The following is a 14,637-nucleotide window of genomic DNA, read 5'->3' as shown; positions in this document are numbered from 1 at the left end:
AATTTCAGTTTATTGGTTCGGCCCTCGACATCAGTCATGGTCATTCATGTGGCCCCTTGTGAAAATTAACTGCCCATCCCTATTTGCCAATAGTTGAGCATCCGCAAGCAATGTGACTGGTATATTGAGAGCTGCGCTATTTTTTTTGTCTTTTTGTGCATAAAACTTGCGCCATCTCAATTTTATGACAGATTAATGTCTTTAATGTAGTTAAATGTTGAGAAATCACTGGTTGGCACACAGGATAGGTCCTTACTTAACACAGCAACTTCTGTATCATTCAAGGGCCTTTTAATAATAATCACCTGTGATTCTAATCCTTGTTCTGTGGTTTGCAATTTCATATGGGGTAGCTTTAATCTAAGAAATCTATTCTATTGGAGGGACCGTGATGGCACTCTCCCCTTATTTTTGCCTTTCTGTCGTAATCGTACTGCTTTATGTCGAAATCAGATGTCTATGTTTCTGTTGATGGTAAATCAGTTCCCAGGTCTCCCCGGTCAGGTTGGTCCCCTTGTACTTGATATATTTGATTATCCTTAAAATCCTGTAAGTCCTTTACGTATTGTATGTGCTGCCTTTCTTTAAGGCAATATAAGTTTCGTTCTGAAATTCTTTTGTCACTTCCATTTGATCCTTGAATCTGCCATTTAGAGTTTTTAAATGAGTTTTTTCTTCTGTTAGAAGTAACTGCATAAATGTAAGTTACTCATTAATAGAGATGAGCGAACCGGTCGCGGTTCGGCTCGAGGTCGGTTCGCCGAACGGAGGTCCCGTTCGAGTTCGGTTCGTCGAACGTTCGACGAACCGAACTCGAACCGCATAGGAAACAATGGCAGGCAATCACAAACACATAAAAACACCTAGAAAACACCCTCAAAGGTGTCCAAAGGGTGATAAACAACTCACAACACAACACAAACACTTGGGAAAGTGACAAGGACATATACTCATGCGAAAACAAAAGAGCTGGACAAGGAAAAAGAGGAGGAGACACAGATATATGAGTATATGCAAGGAAACATCGATGCCATTACTGTGCAACTTGAGCCCTGCTCATTTTAGGCTTCCAATCTGGATAAATTGCCTGAGCTTGCCACGTACACCTTGGGGATCTTGTCGTGTCCTGCAGCCAGCCTTCTCTCGGAACCTGTCTTCAGTGCTGCTGGGGGTCTGCTGGCAGATAAGCACACGTGTCTGTCCACTGACAATGTGGACATGGCTCTCAGAGGACTTTTCTTCCCCTGGGTCAGCCAGGGGACGGGAAAGGCACGCGTATTTTTGAGAGTGCTTCATGCAAAGCATCTGTTTTATTTTGAAAAGGGGGATCAAGTGATGCCAGTCAAGTGGGGTGTGTATGGCCCAATTAGTGGAAACGAGGGAGACTGTGGTTGGAGTCCCCTCGCTTTTGAAAAAAGAACCAAGATGAACAAGTCATGGCTCTCAGAGGACTTTTCTTCCCCTACGTCAGCCAGGGGACGGGAAAGACACGCGTATTTTTGAGAGTGCTTCATGCAAAGCATCTTTTTCTTTTTCAAAAGGGGGGTCAACTGATGCCAATCAAGTGCGGTGTGTGTGGCCAAATTAGTGGAAACGAGGGAGACTGTGGTTGGAGTCCCCTCGCTTTTGAAAAAAGAACCAAGATGAACAAGTCATGGCTCTCAGAGGACTTTTCTTACCCTGGGTCATCCAGGGGACGGGAAAGGCACGCGTATTTTTGAGAGTGCTTCATGCAAAGCATCTGTTTCATTTTGAAAAGGGGGATCAAGTGATGCCAGTCAAGTGGGGTGTGTATGACCCAATTAGTGGAAACGAGGGAGACTGTGGTTGGAGTCCCCTCGCTTTTGAAAAAAGAACCAAGATGAACAAGTCATGGCTCTCAGAGGACTTTTCTTCCCCTACGTCAGCCAGGGGACGGGAAAGACACGCGTATTTTTGAGAGTGCTTCATGCAAAGCATCTTTTTCTTTTTCAAAAGGGGGGTCAACTGATGCCAATCAAGTGCGGTGTGTGTGGCCAAATTAGTGGAAACGAGGGAGACTGTGGTGGGAGTCCCCTCGCTTTTGAAAAAAGAACCAAGATGAACAAGTCATGGCTCTCAGAGGACTTTTCTTACCCTGGGTCATCCAGGGGACGGGAAAGGCACGCGTATTTTTGAGAGTGCTTCATGCAAAGCATCTGTTTCATTTTGAAAAGGGGGATCAAGTGATGCCAGTCAAGTGGGGTGTGTATGACCCAATTAGTGGAAACGAGGGAGACTGTGGTTGGAGTCCCCTCGCTTTTGAAAAAAGAACCAAGATGAACAAGTCATGGCTCTCAGAGGACTTTTCTTCCCCTGCGTCAGCCAGGGGACGGGAAAGACACGCGTATTTTTGAGAGTGCTTCATGCAAAGCATCTTTTTCTTTTTCAAAAGGGGGGTCAACTGATGCCAATCAAGTGGGGTGTGTGTGACCAAATTAGTGGAAACGAGGGAGACTGTGGTTGGAGTCCCCTCGCTTTTGAAAAAAGAACCAAGATGAACAAGTCATGGCTCTCAGAGGACTTTTCTTACCCTGGGTCATCCAGGGGACGGGAAAGGCACGCGTATTTTTGAGAGTGCTTCATGCAAAGCATTTTTTTCATTTTGAAAAGGGGGGTCAACTGATGCCAGTCAAGTGGGGTGTGTGTGGCCCAATTAGTGGCAACGAGGGAGACTGTGGTTGGAGTCCCCTCGCTGTGTTTTACATGATTTTCGAAGGGCATCACATGCCTAAGAGGTTGAGTTTCATCATCTGCAACTTGTTGGCAACAGAAAGGCTGCCTTTACACCCTTTTGAGACCGAGGATTTTCGAGACCTTATGCCCATTGCAGTGCCCCAAGAGCCGATGGCCAGTCGTCACTCCTTCTCCAAGAAAGGCGTGCCTGCGATACCACAGCAGGTCGCAAACAACCTCACCGATTCCTTGAGAAACTCTGTGTGTGACAGGGTGCATTTCACCACAGATACTTGGACCAGTAAGCATGGACAGGAGAGTTACATGTTGCTGACTGGGCACTGGGTAACTATGGTGAGAGATGGAGAAGGGTTTGCTGTACAATTCTTGCTGTCCCCACGACTTGTGTGTCAATCCTTCCTCTGTATGTACAAGTTCCCCCACTGCTTCTCCCTCCTTAACCTCGTGTGGGTCCTCCACCTCGGCCCAAACCCTGTGTGGTCAGGCCACCCTTCCTTGTAACTGCGCCCAAGGAATCCCACACACCTCCTTACTATGCTGGCAGCAGAGCTCAAGGCCATCAGGCGGTCAAATGTTTACTTTGAAATGTAGGGGAAATGTGAGACACCGCTGAGGAATTGTGGACGGTTAGCTCTGGAGAGTGAGACCGAGTTTCATCAATGGTTGTCTACACTCAACCAGCAGTCAGGGAAGGTCGGGTGCGACAATGATGCAAACCAGTCTGCGACCCTTCTTCAGGGCAACGTGACACACGTGCCTTGTATGGCTCACGTGTTGAACCTGGTTGTCCAGCAATTTTTAAAACACTATCCCGGCCTACATGGCCTTCTGCAGAGGGCACGGTGTAACGCCTGCCTGGATCGACACACTCAGATGGGCTGTAAAGGATAGGCTAGAGGCAAGCCACTCACCAAGCTGGACACCCAGAACCCTGAAACCCTTTAACCCCTATACAGTGATTTCGAATTACACAGGGCCCAAGTTGATCAATACCTGTGGAAGGCTGCAGTTCCAGAGAATAGTAGTCATGCAGGGTCAAAAACATTAATTGAGGAACAGGAACAGAATGGGATGGCCAGGACTTAATCAGAAAACAAGCAGAGGTGAAATGCGGATCGGCCAACGAGGTAGATAAACAGCAAGCAGGAAAAGTAGTCAGGTAACAAGCACACAAACTCATAAAACTGAACTGGGGGTAACAGTAACAAGAGGTTCATAGCTTTGTCTGGCAGTGGTCTGCAGACAGGAGGGGCCTAAAAAAGGGTGTGGTGTCTTCCCATTGGTTGTAGCTGAATGATGGTACTTCATCTGTGAGATACCCACCACCTACATTCAGCCTGTGGTTCTGTATCTGTCAAGGTAACGCAACCCAGTGGGTGACTATAACCTGCGTCCACCTGCGCCGCAGGCATCGACTCCTTTCCCATCATCAGCACTATGCACGAAAGGAACACGTTGTCACCTGGCGACCGGAGTACAAATTGATTGAGTGGACTACGTTGGTGACTTAACAGCCGTGTGCGGCAATGATGCAATCCTGTCTGCGGCCCTTCGTCAGGGCAATGTGACACACGTGCCTTGTATGGCTCACGTGTTGAATCTGATTCTCCAGCAATTTTTAAAATACCATCCCGGCCTACATGGCCTTGTGCAGCGGGCACGCTGCTATGTGCTCACTTTCATCCTTCGCACCCAGCAGCTCAACAACTTTCATCGCTCCTGAAGTCTTAGGGTCTGGCGGTTAAACGCCTGAAATGCGATGTTCCGACACGCAGGAATTTGAATCTGCACATGTTTCAGCGTCTGTGGCAGCACCGCAGAGCCCTGCTGAAATATGGTATGACGTATACCCTGGGCTAACTTGATCCAGAGGTGGTGCAGATCACGCTGCTGGAGTGGTGTCAGATCAAGGACCTATGCACCCTTCTACACAGTTTACAAATATCGACGAAGATCTTTAGCACTGGCGATGCCATTCTCAGCATGACAATTCTGGTCATCTACAAGATGGAGCACACTGTATGCATTATTCGGAGTCAGGTGTTGGTCCAAGAGGAAGGGGAGGAAGTACAGGAGGAGTCATATGCAGAAGGGATAATAAGATCTACAAGGTCCAGGCGGTGAGCGGCACCTAGGCGGAAGTCAAGGGACGGTGGGGAAGAGGGATTAACAAGGGCGCATGGTATCAGCAAAAATTGTTGAGGAAGGTGCAGGAGCCCATGAAGAAATGGAGGACGAACTGGCGATGGGCATGGAAGACTCAGCAGATGAGTGAGAGCTTGCTCACATTTCGGTTGTGCGAGGTTGGGGGGAGAGGGCAGAGGAAGGAGGCACGATTCTCACCTCTCTGCCACCAACACACCAAGGACTTGGTCCTCCTGCATGCACAAGACACATGAGCGCCTTCTTGCTGCACTACCTACAACATGACCCTCGGATTGTACGAATTCGAAGTAATGCTAACTACTGGGTTGCCACACTGTTAGATCCCCGGTACAAGACAAAATATGGCGAAATAATTCTTGCCATAGAAAGGGACGCACGTATACAGGAGTATCTGCAGAAGGTGGTACGGATTCTTAGATCTGCTTTTCCAGTAAACACCAGTGCTGCACAGAGTGAATCTCAACGCTTTGTGATGGATAGGAGGAAATGGGCTTTTACTTGTCCACATCTGAGGGACCGAGGGCTGGCTGCTGTGCTGAGATGGCATTGAGTACGGTGTCCCTGCAGAGTTGCACTTTTGGTCATATACAAAATGAGTTGAAAAAGGACAAATGCTGGTGGAAAGGGGAACAGGTGTGTTGGAAAGGGGAAAAAAGTTTTTGTCCGTGGGTTTGTTGGTTAAGCAAAAGTAACATTTGATGAAGAAACACCATCTGTTACGGTGGGACTGGCAGATTTGGATAAGGTGGTATATACTATGTTACCGCTATATAACGAAAATTAATAAGAAAAGAAAGAGAAAGGTACATATCCCCATCAGCAGTCAATGTCCACCGTGCTCCCAGATGGAAAAGGAGAGGTTGGCAACTGGAAGGTTAGGTGGAGGATACAGATCTGTGTGGCTATGAAACTAATAGTTGCCTGAACCGAGTTAGACGCCACTCGGATCTTGAGACTGGGAGCCCTGTTAGCGTCACAGGGTCCACACGCCCACCCAGCCCAGGAACTCCCTGTTAACATCACAGGGGCCATTCAGTACGCTGACCGTGTGCATTGGGGCCACACCTGTGGACAGCAGGCGCATCAGCAGCAGCAGGCCTGTTAATGCCACTGGGCTGCACAAGCAGGACTTGTAGGACAGGAGCTGGTCTTAACCGTTCTCAGTTACCAACTATGGTGGCGGCCTGCATCGACGCCCTATCCCTGCCTACCTCTTGCCTAAAGCCGCAATGGGTTCAACACATGGAGGTGTGCTCTTTCGGAGCATAATAGAAGACTGCACACCTCCTTGTTGGCTCCACCCCTTTTTTTAACCTTGGTCCGCCACAAACCAGGGTGGACCACAATGCACCTCCTGGAGACAAAAGCAGAGTGACAAGTCATGAGTGGCATAACTAGCGTCCTATTTGGAACCGCAACTTCAATAATGACCTCATGGCTGCCACGACACAAACACCTCACCAGTCATCGTCTGACCATCAATAATGAGGTGACAAGTCATAGGGGCGGGCCTCTGCAAGCCATTTGGGAGTGGCCTGGCCACATCGTCAGGACACCTGATGCCCTGTGGTCTATATGGGCCCCCCCACATCAGGGGCAGGGCCAAAGAGTTCATTACCGGACCTAGTCTCTGATGCAGTAAGTGCCTGAGCATGGTCAGTTGCATGAAATAGAGTCTCTGAAAAAAGACTATCAGCTTTAACATGGTGTCTCGGCACAAAACAGGACTTAGACCCGGCACGGAATGCAAGTACCTGTGCAAAGAGGCTTTTCACACTAAGTGTGGGAGCATGCGCTGTATCCCAAAATGAAGACTTAGCCTCAGGAATGGCACAGTCAGGCTGAGCATACTCACTAGGCAAAACACTGTAGTTAGGCTGCAGCTGGGGTAAATCGGCACACGCATGCGCACTAGCTGCCTCTCCACACTTACACGTGGAGGAGAAAATGCTCTTCCGGTGTGGACTTGGAGATGCTGTCTATGAACAGAAGGAAAAGCTAAAGGAAGCCTCACTTTCTATCCCTCCTTATCAAATGCAGCAATGAATTCCCTGAGTTTGCTATAACATTAGCGTAGCAAAATGTGCATGAGGGTGTCATGCAGAGGTGCTAGAAATAGCTTGGCACCAGTGGGACAATAATGAAATACAACATCCAGTTCTATGATGCCACTAAATGGCAGTATTTTTTGCTATCATTATAGCTTATTAAAAACAGAGCAGGAGGGTGTCCTGCACAGGTGCTGCACATAGATTTGCACCAGTGGGGCACTAATGGAGTACAACAGCCACTTCTTGTATGCCACTAAGTTTACTCAATTTTTGGTATTATAATGTCTTAGTAAGTAACAATGAGTTTGCGTGTGTAATGCAGGCAGAGGTGCTGCAAATATCTTTGCACTTGTGGGACGATACAGAAGTCCAACAGCCACGTTTAGGATGCCACTAAGTTCACTCAGTGTTTGCTAGTATAATGGCTTAGTAACAATGAGTTGGAGTGTGCAATGCAGGCAGACGTGCTGCAAATATCTTTGCACTAGTTGGACTATACAGAAGTCCAACAGCCACGTTTAGGATGCCACTAAGCTCACTCAGTGTTTGCTAGTATAATGGCTTAGTAACAATGAGTTGAAGTGTGCAATGCAGGCAGACGTGCTGCAAATATCTTTGCACTACTGGGGCAATACAGCAGTCCAACAGCCACGTTTAGGATGCCACTAAGTTCACTCAGTGTTTGCTAGTATAATGGCTTAGTAACAATGAGTTGGAGTGTACAATGCAGGCAGACGTGCTGCAAATATCTTTGCACTAGTGGGACTATACAGAAGTCCAACAGCCACGTTTAGGATGCCACTAAGCTCACTCAGTGTTTGCTAGTATAATGGCTTAGTAACAATGAGTTTTAGTGTGCAATGCAGGCAGACGTGCTGCAAATATCTGTCACGCTTACCGGCCCCCCTGCCATGCTAACCGGCTCCCCTTCCACGCTCCCCGGCTCCCCGGCCACGCTCCCCGGCTCCCCTGCCACGCTCCCCGGCTCCTTTGCTAGGCGTCCCCCGCTCCACGGCCTCCATGCATACTCACCTGCGTCCTCCAGGCAACCCGATCCTCGGTCCCGGCGCCCATCTGCGATGCTGAACGCTCCTGCCTCCTGTGCACCGCTCCCTGCTCTGGCTTCTGGCACCCGGGCCTCGCGCATGCGCATTAGGGCGCGCGCGCGGTCATTGACCCTCTCTTAAAGAGCCAGCGTCCTCCAAACAGGATATTGCAGATTCAGGTGCAGGGTATATAGGGGGTTCCTTTCCAAGTGGGTGGGGCCTGTTCTTCGTGTTTCCTAAGCTAGGAGTCAGGTCTCCTTGTGTCGGTAATATACTTACCTATCTCTCTTCTAGAGCCGCTCCTGCCTCGCCATCCGGTCCTGCCGATTCCCGAACCCCGAACGCTGACTATCTGCCATCCCGTCAGTCCGTACCATCTCTGATCCCTGTGGTGATCCGTCCTCTCGCTCCATCGGTTCCGGACTCTGCCTGACAACATCTCGGCCTCCGAAACTGAGCTCCGTCACCCGGACTACCATCAGTGACTCCGTGATCCCAGGGACTTCTCCTTTCCACTCATTTGAACGGACTGTCCTGCTACGTGTAGTGCTCCGGCTACCGGACCCCTTGCCTTCAGTAAGGTGTTCGGCCCAGTGGATCCACCTCCTGGGTCTGCCCGTCCACCTGGCCCTAACAATATCTTTGCACTACTGGGGCAATACAGCAGTCCAACAGCCACGTTTAGGATGCCACTAAGTTCACTCAGTGTTTGCTAGTATAATGGCTTAGTAACAATGAGTTTTAGTGTGCAATGCAGGCAGACGTGCTGCAAATATCTTTGCACTGGCAGACGTGCTGCAAATATCTTTGCACTACTGGGGCAATACAGCAGTCCAACAGCCACGTTTAGGATGTCACTAAGTTCACTCAGTGTTTGCTAGTATAATGGCTTAGTAACAATGAGTTTTAGTGTGCAATGCAGGCAGAGGTGCTGCAAATATCTTTGCACTTGTGGGACGATACAGAAGTCCAATAGCCACGTTTAGGATGCCACTAAGTTCACTCAGTGTTTGCTAGTATAATGGCTTAGTAACAATGAGTTGGAGTGTGCAATGCAGGCAGACGTGCTGCAAATATCTTTGCACTACTGGGGCAATACAGCAGTCCAACAGCCACGTTTAGGATGCCACTAAGCTCACTCAGTGTTTGCTAGTATAATGGCTTAGTAACAATGAGTTTTAGTGTGCAATGCAGGCAGACGTGCTGCAAATATCTTTGCACTACTGGGGCAATACAGCAGTCCAACAGCCACGTTTAGGATGCCACTAAGTTCACTCAGTGTTTGCTAGTATAATGGCTTAGTAACAATGAGTTGGAGTGTGCAATGCAGGCAAACGTGCTGCAAATATCTTTGCACTAGTGGGACTATACAGAAGTCCAATAGCCACGTTTAGGATGCCACTAATTTCACTCAGTGTTTGCTAGTATAATGGCTTAGTAACAATGAGTTGGAGTGTGCAATGCAGGCAGACGTGCTGCAAATATCTTTGCACTACTGGGGCAATACAGCAGTCCAACAGCCACGTTTAGGATGCCACTAAGTTCACTCAGTGTTTGCTAGTATAATGGCTTAGTAACAATGAGTTTTAGTGTGCAATGCAGGCAGAGGTGCTGCAAATATCTTTGCACTTGTGGGACGATAAAGAAGTCCAACAGCCACGTTTAGGATGCCACTAAGTTCACTCAGTGTTTGCTAGTATAATGGCTTAGTATCAATGAGTTGGAGTGTGCAATGCAGGCAGACGTGCTGCAAATATCTTTGCACTACTGGGGCAATACAGCAGTCCAACAGCCACGTTTAGGATGCCACTAAGTTCACTCAGTGTTTGCTAGTATAATGGCTTAGTAACAATGAGTTGGAGTGTGCAATGCAGGCAGACGTGCTGCAAATATCTTTGCACTACTGGGGCAATACAGCAGTCCAACAGCCACGTTTAGGATGCCACTAAGTTCACTCAGTGTTTGCTAGTATAATGGCTTAGTAACAATGAGTTTTAGTGTGCAATGCAGGCAGACGTGCTGCAAATATCTTTGCACTTGTGGGACGATAAAGAAGTCCAACAGCCACGTTTAGGATGCCACTAAGTTCACTCAGTGTTTGCTAGTATAATGGCTTAGTATCAATGAGTTGGAGTGTGCAATGCAGGCAGACGTGCTGCAAATATCTTTGCACTACTGGGGCAATACAGCAGTCCAACAGCCACGTTTAGGATGCCACTAAGTTCACTCAGTGTTTGCTAGTATAATGGCTTAGTAACAATGAGTTGGAGTGTGCAATGCAGGCAGATGTGCTGCAAATATCTTTGCACTACTGGGGCAATACAGCAGTCCAACAGCCACGTTTAGGATGCCGCTAGGTTCACTGAGTGTTTGCTAGTATAATGGCTTAGTAACAATGAGTTTGAGTGTGCAAAGGGCAGGGGGGTACAGTGGCAGGGTTGTGGGTCTCTGGGTAGAGGAAAGGAAGCCTGCTTTTCTATCCCTCCTAATGGGGAAATGCAGCGAGGAAATCCCTGACCTTAGCTACACAGACGCTGTCATCTTGTGTAGCTGTTAAACTCTGTTTTCAGGCCCTGTCACCTATGGCTCTGACCCTGCCGGTATGAGCCCTTAAAAGGACTGATAGAAAGTGCTATCCCTAAGCTGTCCAGTGCTGTGTATGGAGCGTATACAGCAGTATCGGCGATAGGAGCTGCGCCAGTGATGACTGACACCAAGGATGCAGAACGCAGATAATGGCGTGCTGGAGGAAAATGTCCGGTTTTATAATGCAGGGACATGTGACATGGACATCCTATCACACATGCCATTGCTTCTCTGGCTAAAAGTCCACTTAGCTGTGTGTGTGTCTGGGATTTGCTGACATGCTGGCCCGCCCCACTACACGCGTGCGCTTAGGGAAGGAAGACAAGGAAAAAAAAAAAAATTATACATACAGCAGTGATCTGAATGCGCTGTTCCCGCACACTATACACTGAAATGTCATAATAGTGTGAGTCACAGAGTGACTTACACTATTACAGCGGAGAGCCAGTTAGGAATTAGCTGTTTTTTTTTGCTGCTAGAACCGTTCTCGAACGTATCTAGAACTATCGAGCTTTAGCAAAAAAGCTCGAGTTCTAGTTCAATCTAGAACAGCCCCAAAATCACTCGAGCCGCGAACTGGAGAACCTCGAACCGCGAACCGCGCTCAACTCTACTCATTAACAGCCCCCAGCCTGTTTCCACCTTGATGACCCAGCCATTTTTTGCAATTCTGACCAGTGTCATTTTATGAGGTTATAACTCTGGAACGCTTCAACGGATCCCAGTGATTCTGAGATTGTTTTCTTTTGTGTTTTTTTTATGACATATTGGGCTTCATGTTAGTGGTACATTTAGGACAATATTTTTTGCGTTTATTTGTGAAAATATTGGAAATTTGGTGAAAATTTTGAAAATGATGCAATTTTCAAAGTTTGAATTTTCATGCTCTTAAACCAGTGAGACATATGACACAAAATAATTAATATATAACATTTCCCTCATGTCTACTTTACATCAGCACAATTTTGTGGAAAAAAAAATTATAAGAAAGTTATAGGGGTTCAAAGTTTGAGTAATTTCTCAGTTTTACAACAAAATTTTAGAAAGCCACTTTTTTTAGGGACCACATCATATTTGAAGTGATTTTGAGAAGTTTACATGACACAAAACACCCAAAAGTGACATCATTCCAAAAACGGCACCCCTCAGGCTACTCAAAATCACATTCAAGAAGGTTATTAACCCTTCAGGTGCTTCACAGGAACTAAAGCAATGTGGAAGTAAAAAAATGAACATTTTATTTTTTTGTAATAAAAATGTTAATTTAGCCTCAAATATTATATTTTAACAAGGGTAGTAGGATTAAATGGACCACAAAATTTATTGGGCAATTTCTTCTGAGCGCTCACATACCTCATATGTGGCGAAAAAACACTTTGGGCGCACGGCAAGACTTGGAAGGGAATGAGCGTCAATTGACTTTTTGAACAGCAAATTAGCTGGAATCGTTAGGCGCACCATGTTGCGTTTGGAGAGCCCCTGATGTGCTGAAACAGTAGAGCTCCCACATGTGACCCCATTTTGGAAACTTGACCCCCCATGGCATAAATCTAGATGGGTAATAAGCACTTTAAACCCTTACATGCGTCATACATTGAACCATAAAAACAAAAAAGTACCTTTTTTTTCCACAAAAATGTTATTTTAGGCTCAATTTTTACAGGGGTAACAGGATAAAATGGACGGCAAAATTTGTTGGGCCATTTGTTCTGAGTACGCCTTAGTATGCGGCAGAAAACCACTGTTTGGGTGCACGGCAGAGCTCCGAAGGGAAGGTGCATCATTTGACTTTTTGAACGGAAAATTAGCTGGAATCGTTAGCCGCACCATGTTGCGTTTGGAAAGCCCCTGATGTGCTGAAACAGTGGAGCTTCCCCACATGTGACCCCATTTTGGAAACTAGACCCCCCCCCATGGCATAAAAAAAAAATCAGGACACACGCACGGCTGTGCTGCAAAAAGGAAGGGGACTAGGTGGGATGGAAAAAAGAAGTCCTGTCCAAAGTCAAGTACGGCTGCAGGACGCTTGCTGATCAGGTACCTAATTGTTCAAGTTTTGTCTTTTTTTTAATTTGGGGTGCACAAAAAAAGCAAACTCGAGCAATTACGTAACTGATCAGCCAATCACGTAGCTGATCAGTGCTTGGCGGCAAGTGGGGGTGTGTGGAGAGGGAGTGGGAGGTGGGATTGGGGATAGTTAGAAAAGAGCCAAAAACAATACTTACGGGATGGATCAGAACAGCAGCAGGATCACAGAAAAGATGGAGGCAGATCGATGAGTCAGCAGATGGGGGGCAGCAGGAGATGGGGGGGCAGTGGCGGATGGAGGAGCTGCGGCGGATGGGAGGGGGGGAAGGGGTGAGGGGGGGGTGGAAGGTGAGATTGGGGATAGCTACCTTGCAGGGTGGATCTAGGCAGCAGGATCACAGTAGATTGAGGAGGCAGCAGATGGAGGAGGGTGAGAGGTGGGGGGGCAGCAGATACATCAGATGGGTGAGAGTTGGGAGAGGGGGCAGCAGATGCAGGAGGATGAGAGGTGGGAGAGGGGGAAGCAGATGGAGGAGGATGAGAGGTGGGACAGGGGGCAGCAGATGCAGGAGGGTGAGAGGTGGGGGAGGAGGCAGCAGATGCGGGAGGGTGAGGGGTGGGGGAGGGGGCAGCAGATGCAAGAGGGTGAGAGGTGGGGGAGGGGGCAGCAGATGCAGGAGCATGAGAGGTGGGAGAGGAGGCAGCAGATGCAGCATATGCTGGAGGGTGAGAGGTGGGAGAGGGGGCAGCAGATGCAGGACAGTGAGGGGTGGGAGAGGGGGAAGCAGATGGAGAAGGATGAGAAGTGGGGAGGGGGCAGCAGATGCAGGAGGGTGAGAGGTGGGGGACGGGGCAGCAGATGCAGGAGGGTGAGAAGTGGGGGAGGGGGCAGCAGATGCAGGAGGGTGAGAGATGGGAGAGCGGGCAGCAGATGCAGCAGATACAGGAGGTTGAGAGGTGGGAGAGGGGGCAGCAGATGCAGGAGGGCGAGAAATGTGAGAGGGGGCAGCAGATGCAGCAGATGCAGGAGGGTGAGAGGTGGGAGAAAGAGGGCAGCAGATCGGGGAGGGGGCAGCGGCTGATGGGGAGAGCGGTGGCGGATGAAGGGGGGCAGTGGCTGATGGGGAGAGCGGTGGCGGATGGAGGGAGGCAGCGGCTGATGGGGAGTGTGGTGATGGATGATAGGGGGCAGCGGCTGATGGGAAGAGCGGTGGCGGATGGAGGGGTCAGCGGCTGATGGGGTAGAGCGGTGGCGTATGAAGGGGGCAGCAGATGAAGGAGGGCGGTGGCAGATCGGAGGCAGTAGCGGCGGTGAATCGGGGGCAGTAACTACTGCGGCAAGGGGGCAGTGACAAGGGCTGATCGGGGCACTTACCAAATTGCACTTGCAGGGATCACTCTCCTCAGCTTTCACGGATGGAGTGAAGCTGAGGGGAGTGATCACCTACAGGTCACCGGCCTCAGATCCAAGGTGATTGGAGAGATCGGTCACAAGGCCGATCTTTCCAATCAGAGCTGGGGGTGGGTGAAAACAAAGTTCACCCAGCTCCAGCCAATGATCAGTGCTATAGCTGCACTGATCATGGCTGGATTTCAATGTTTCAGCCATTTTCAATGGCTGAAACATCACAGTGGCTGTGATTGGCGTTCGTCAGCCAATCACAGCCTCCGTAGGTCCGGGTGGGAGACACCACCCCTCCTGAGGTCAGGCAGAGGTCCCCTCCTCCCCGAATGTAAGGTTTTTGCACACCGATCGCAGCCACCGGGGCCCCGGGGCCGTGATTTCGCCATGACGTACTAAGTACGTCATTGGTCGTTAAGTATCAGGGCACCATGACGTACCCACTATGTCATGGGTCGTTAAGGGGTTAATTGAAGAGTTCTGCAACATTATACTGGTAGTAATGTAATCTGGAGACCCAGAGGGACTATGCAATTTTAATATAATTTTCAAGACTGTTTTCCCACCAAGATGTTATCTGTTCTTTATATCTTTTGTAAGTTCTCTGAGTGCTGCAGTAAAGGGGGTATATATTTTTTCTGAT

The sequence above is a fragment of the Anomaloglossus baeobatrachus genome, chromosome 3 (assembly GCF_048569485.1).
Source record: "Anomaloglossus baeobatrachus isolate aAnoBae1 chromosome 3, aAnoBae1.hap1, whole genome shotgun sequence".
Classification (NCBI taxonomy): Eukaryota; Metazoa; Chordata; class Amphibia; order Anura; family Aromobatidae; genus Anomaloglossus; species Anomaloglossus baeobatrachus.
The sequence above is the reverse complement of the archived record's forward strand: the minus strand, read 5'-3'. Positions refer to the sequence as shown.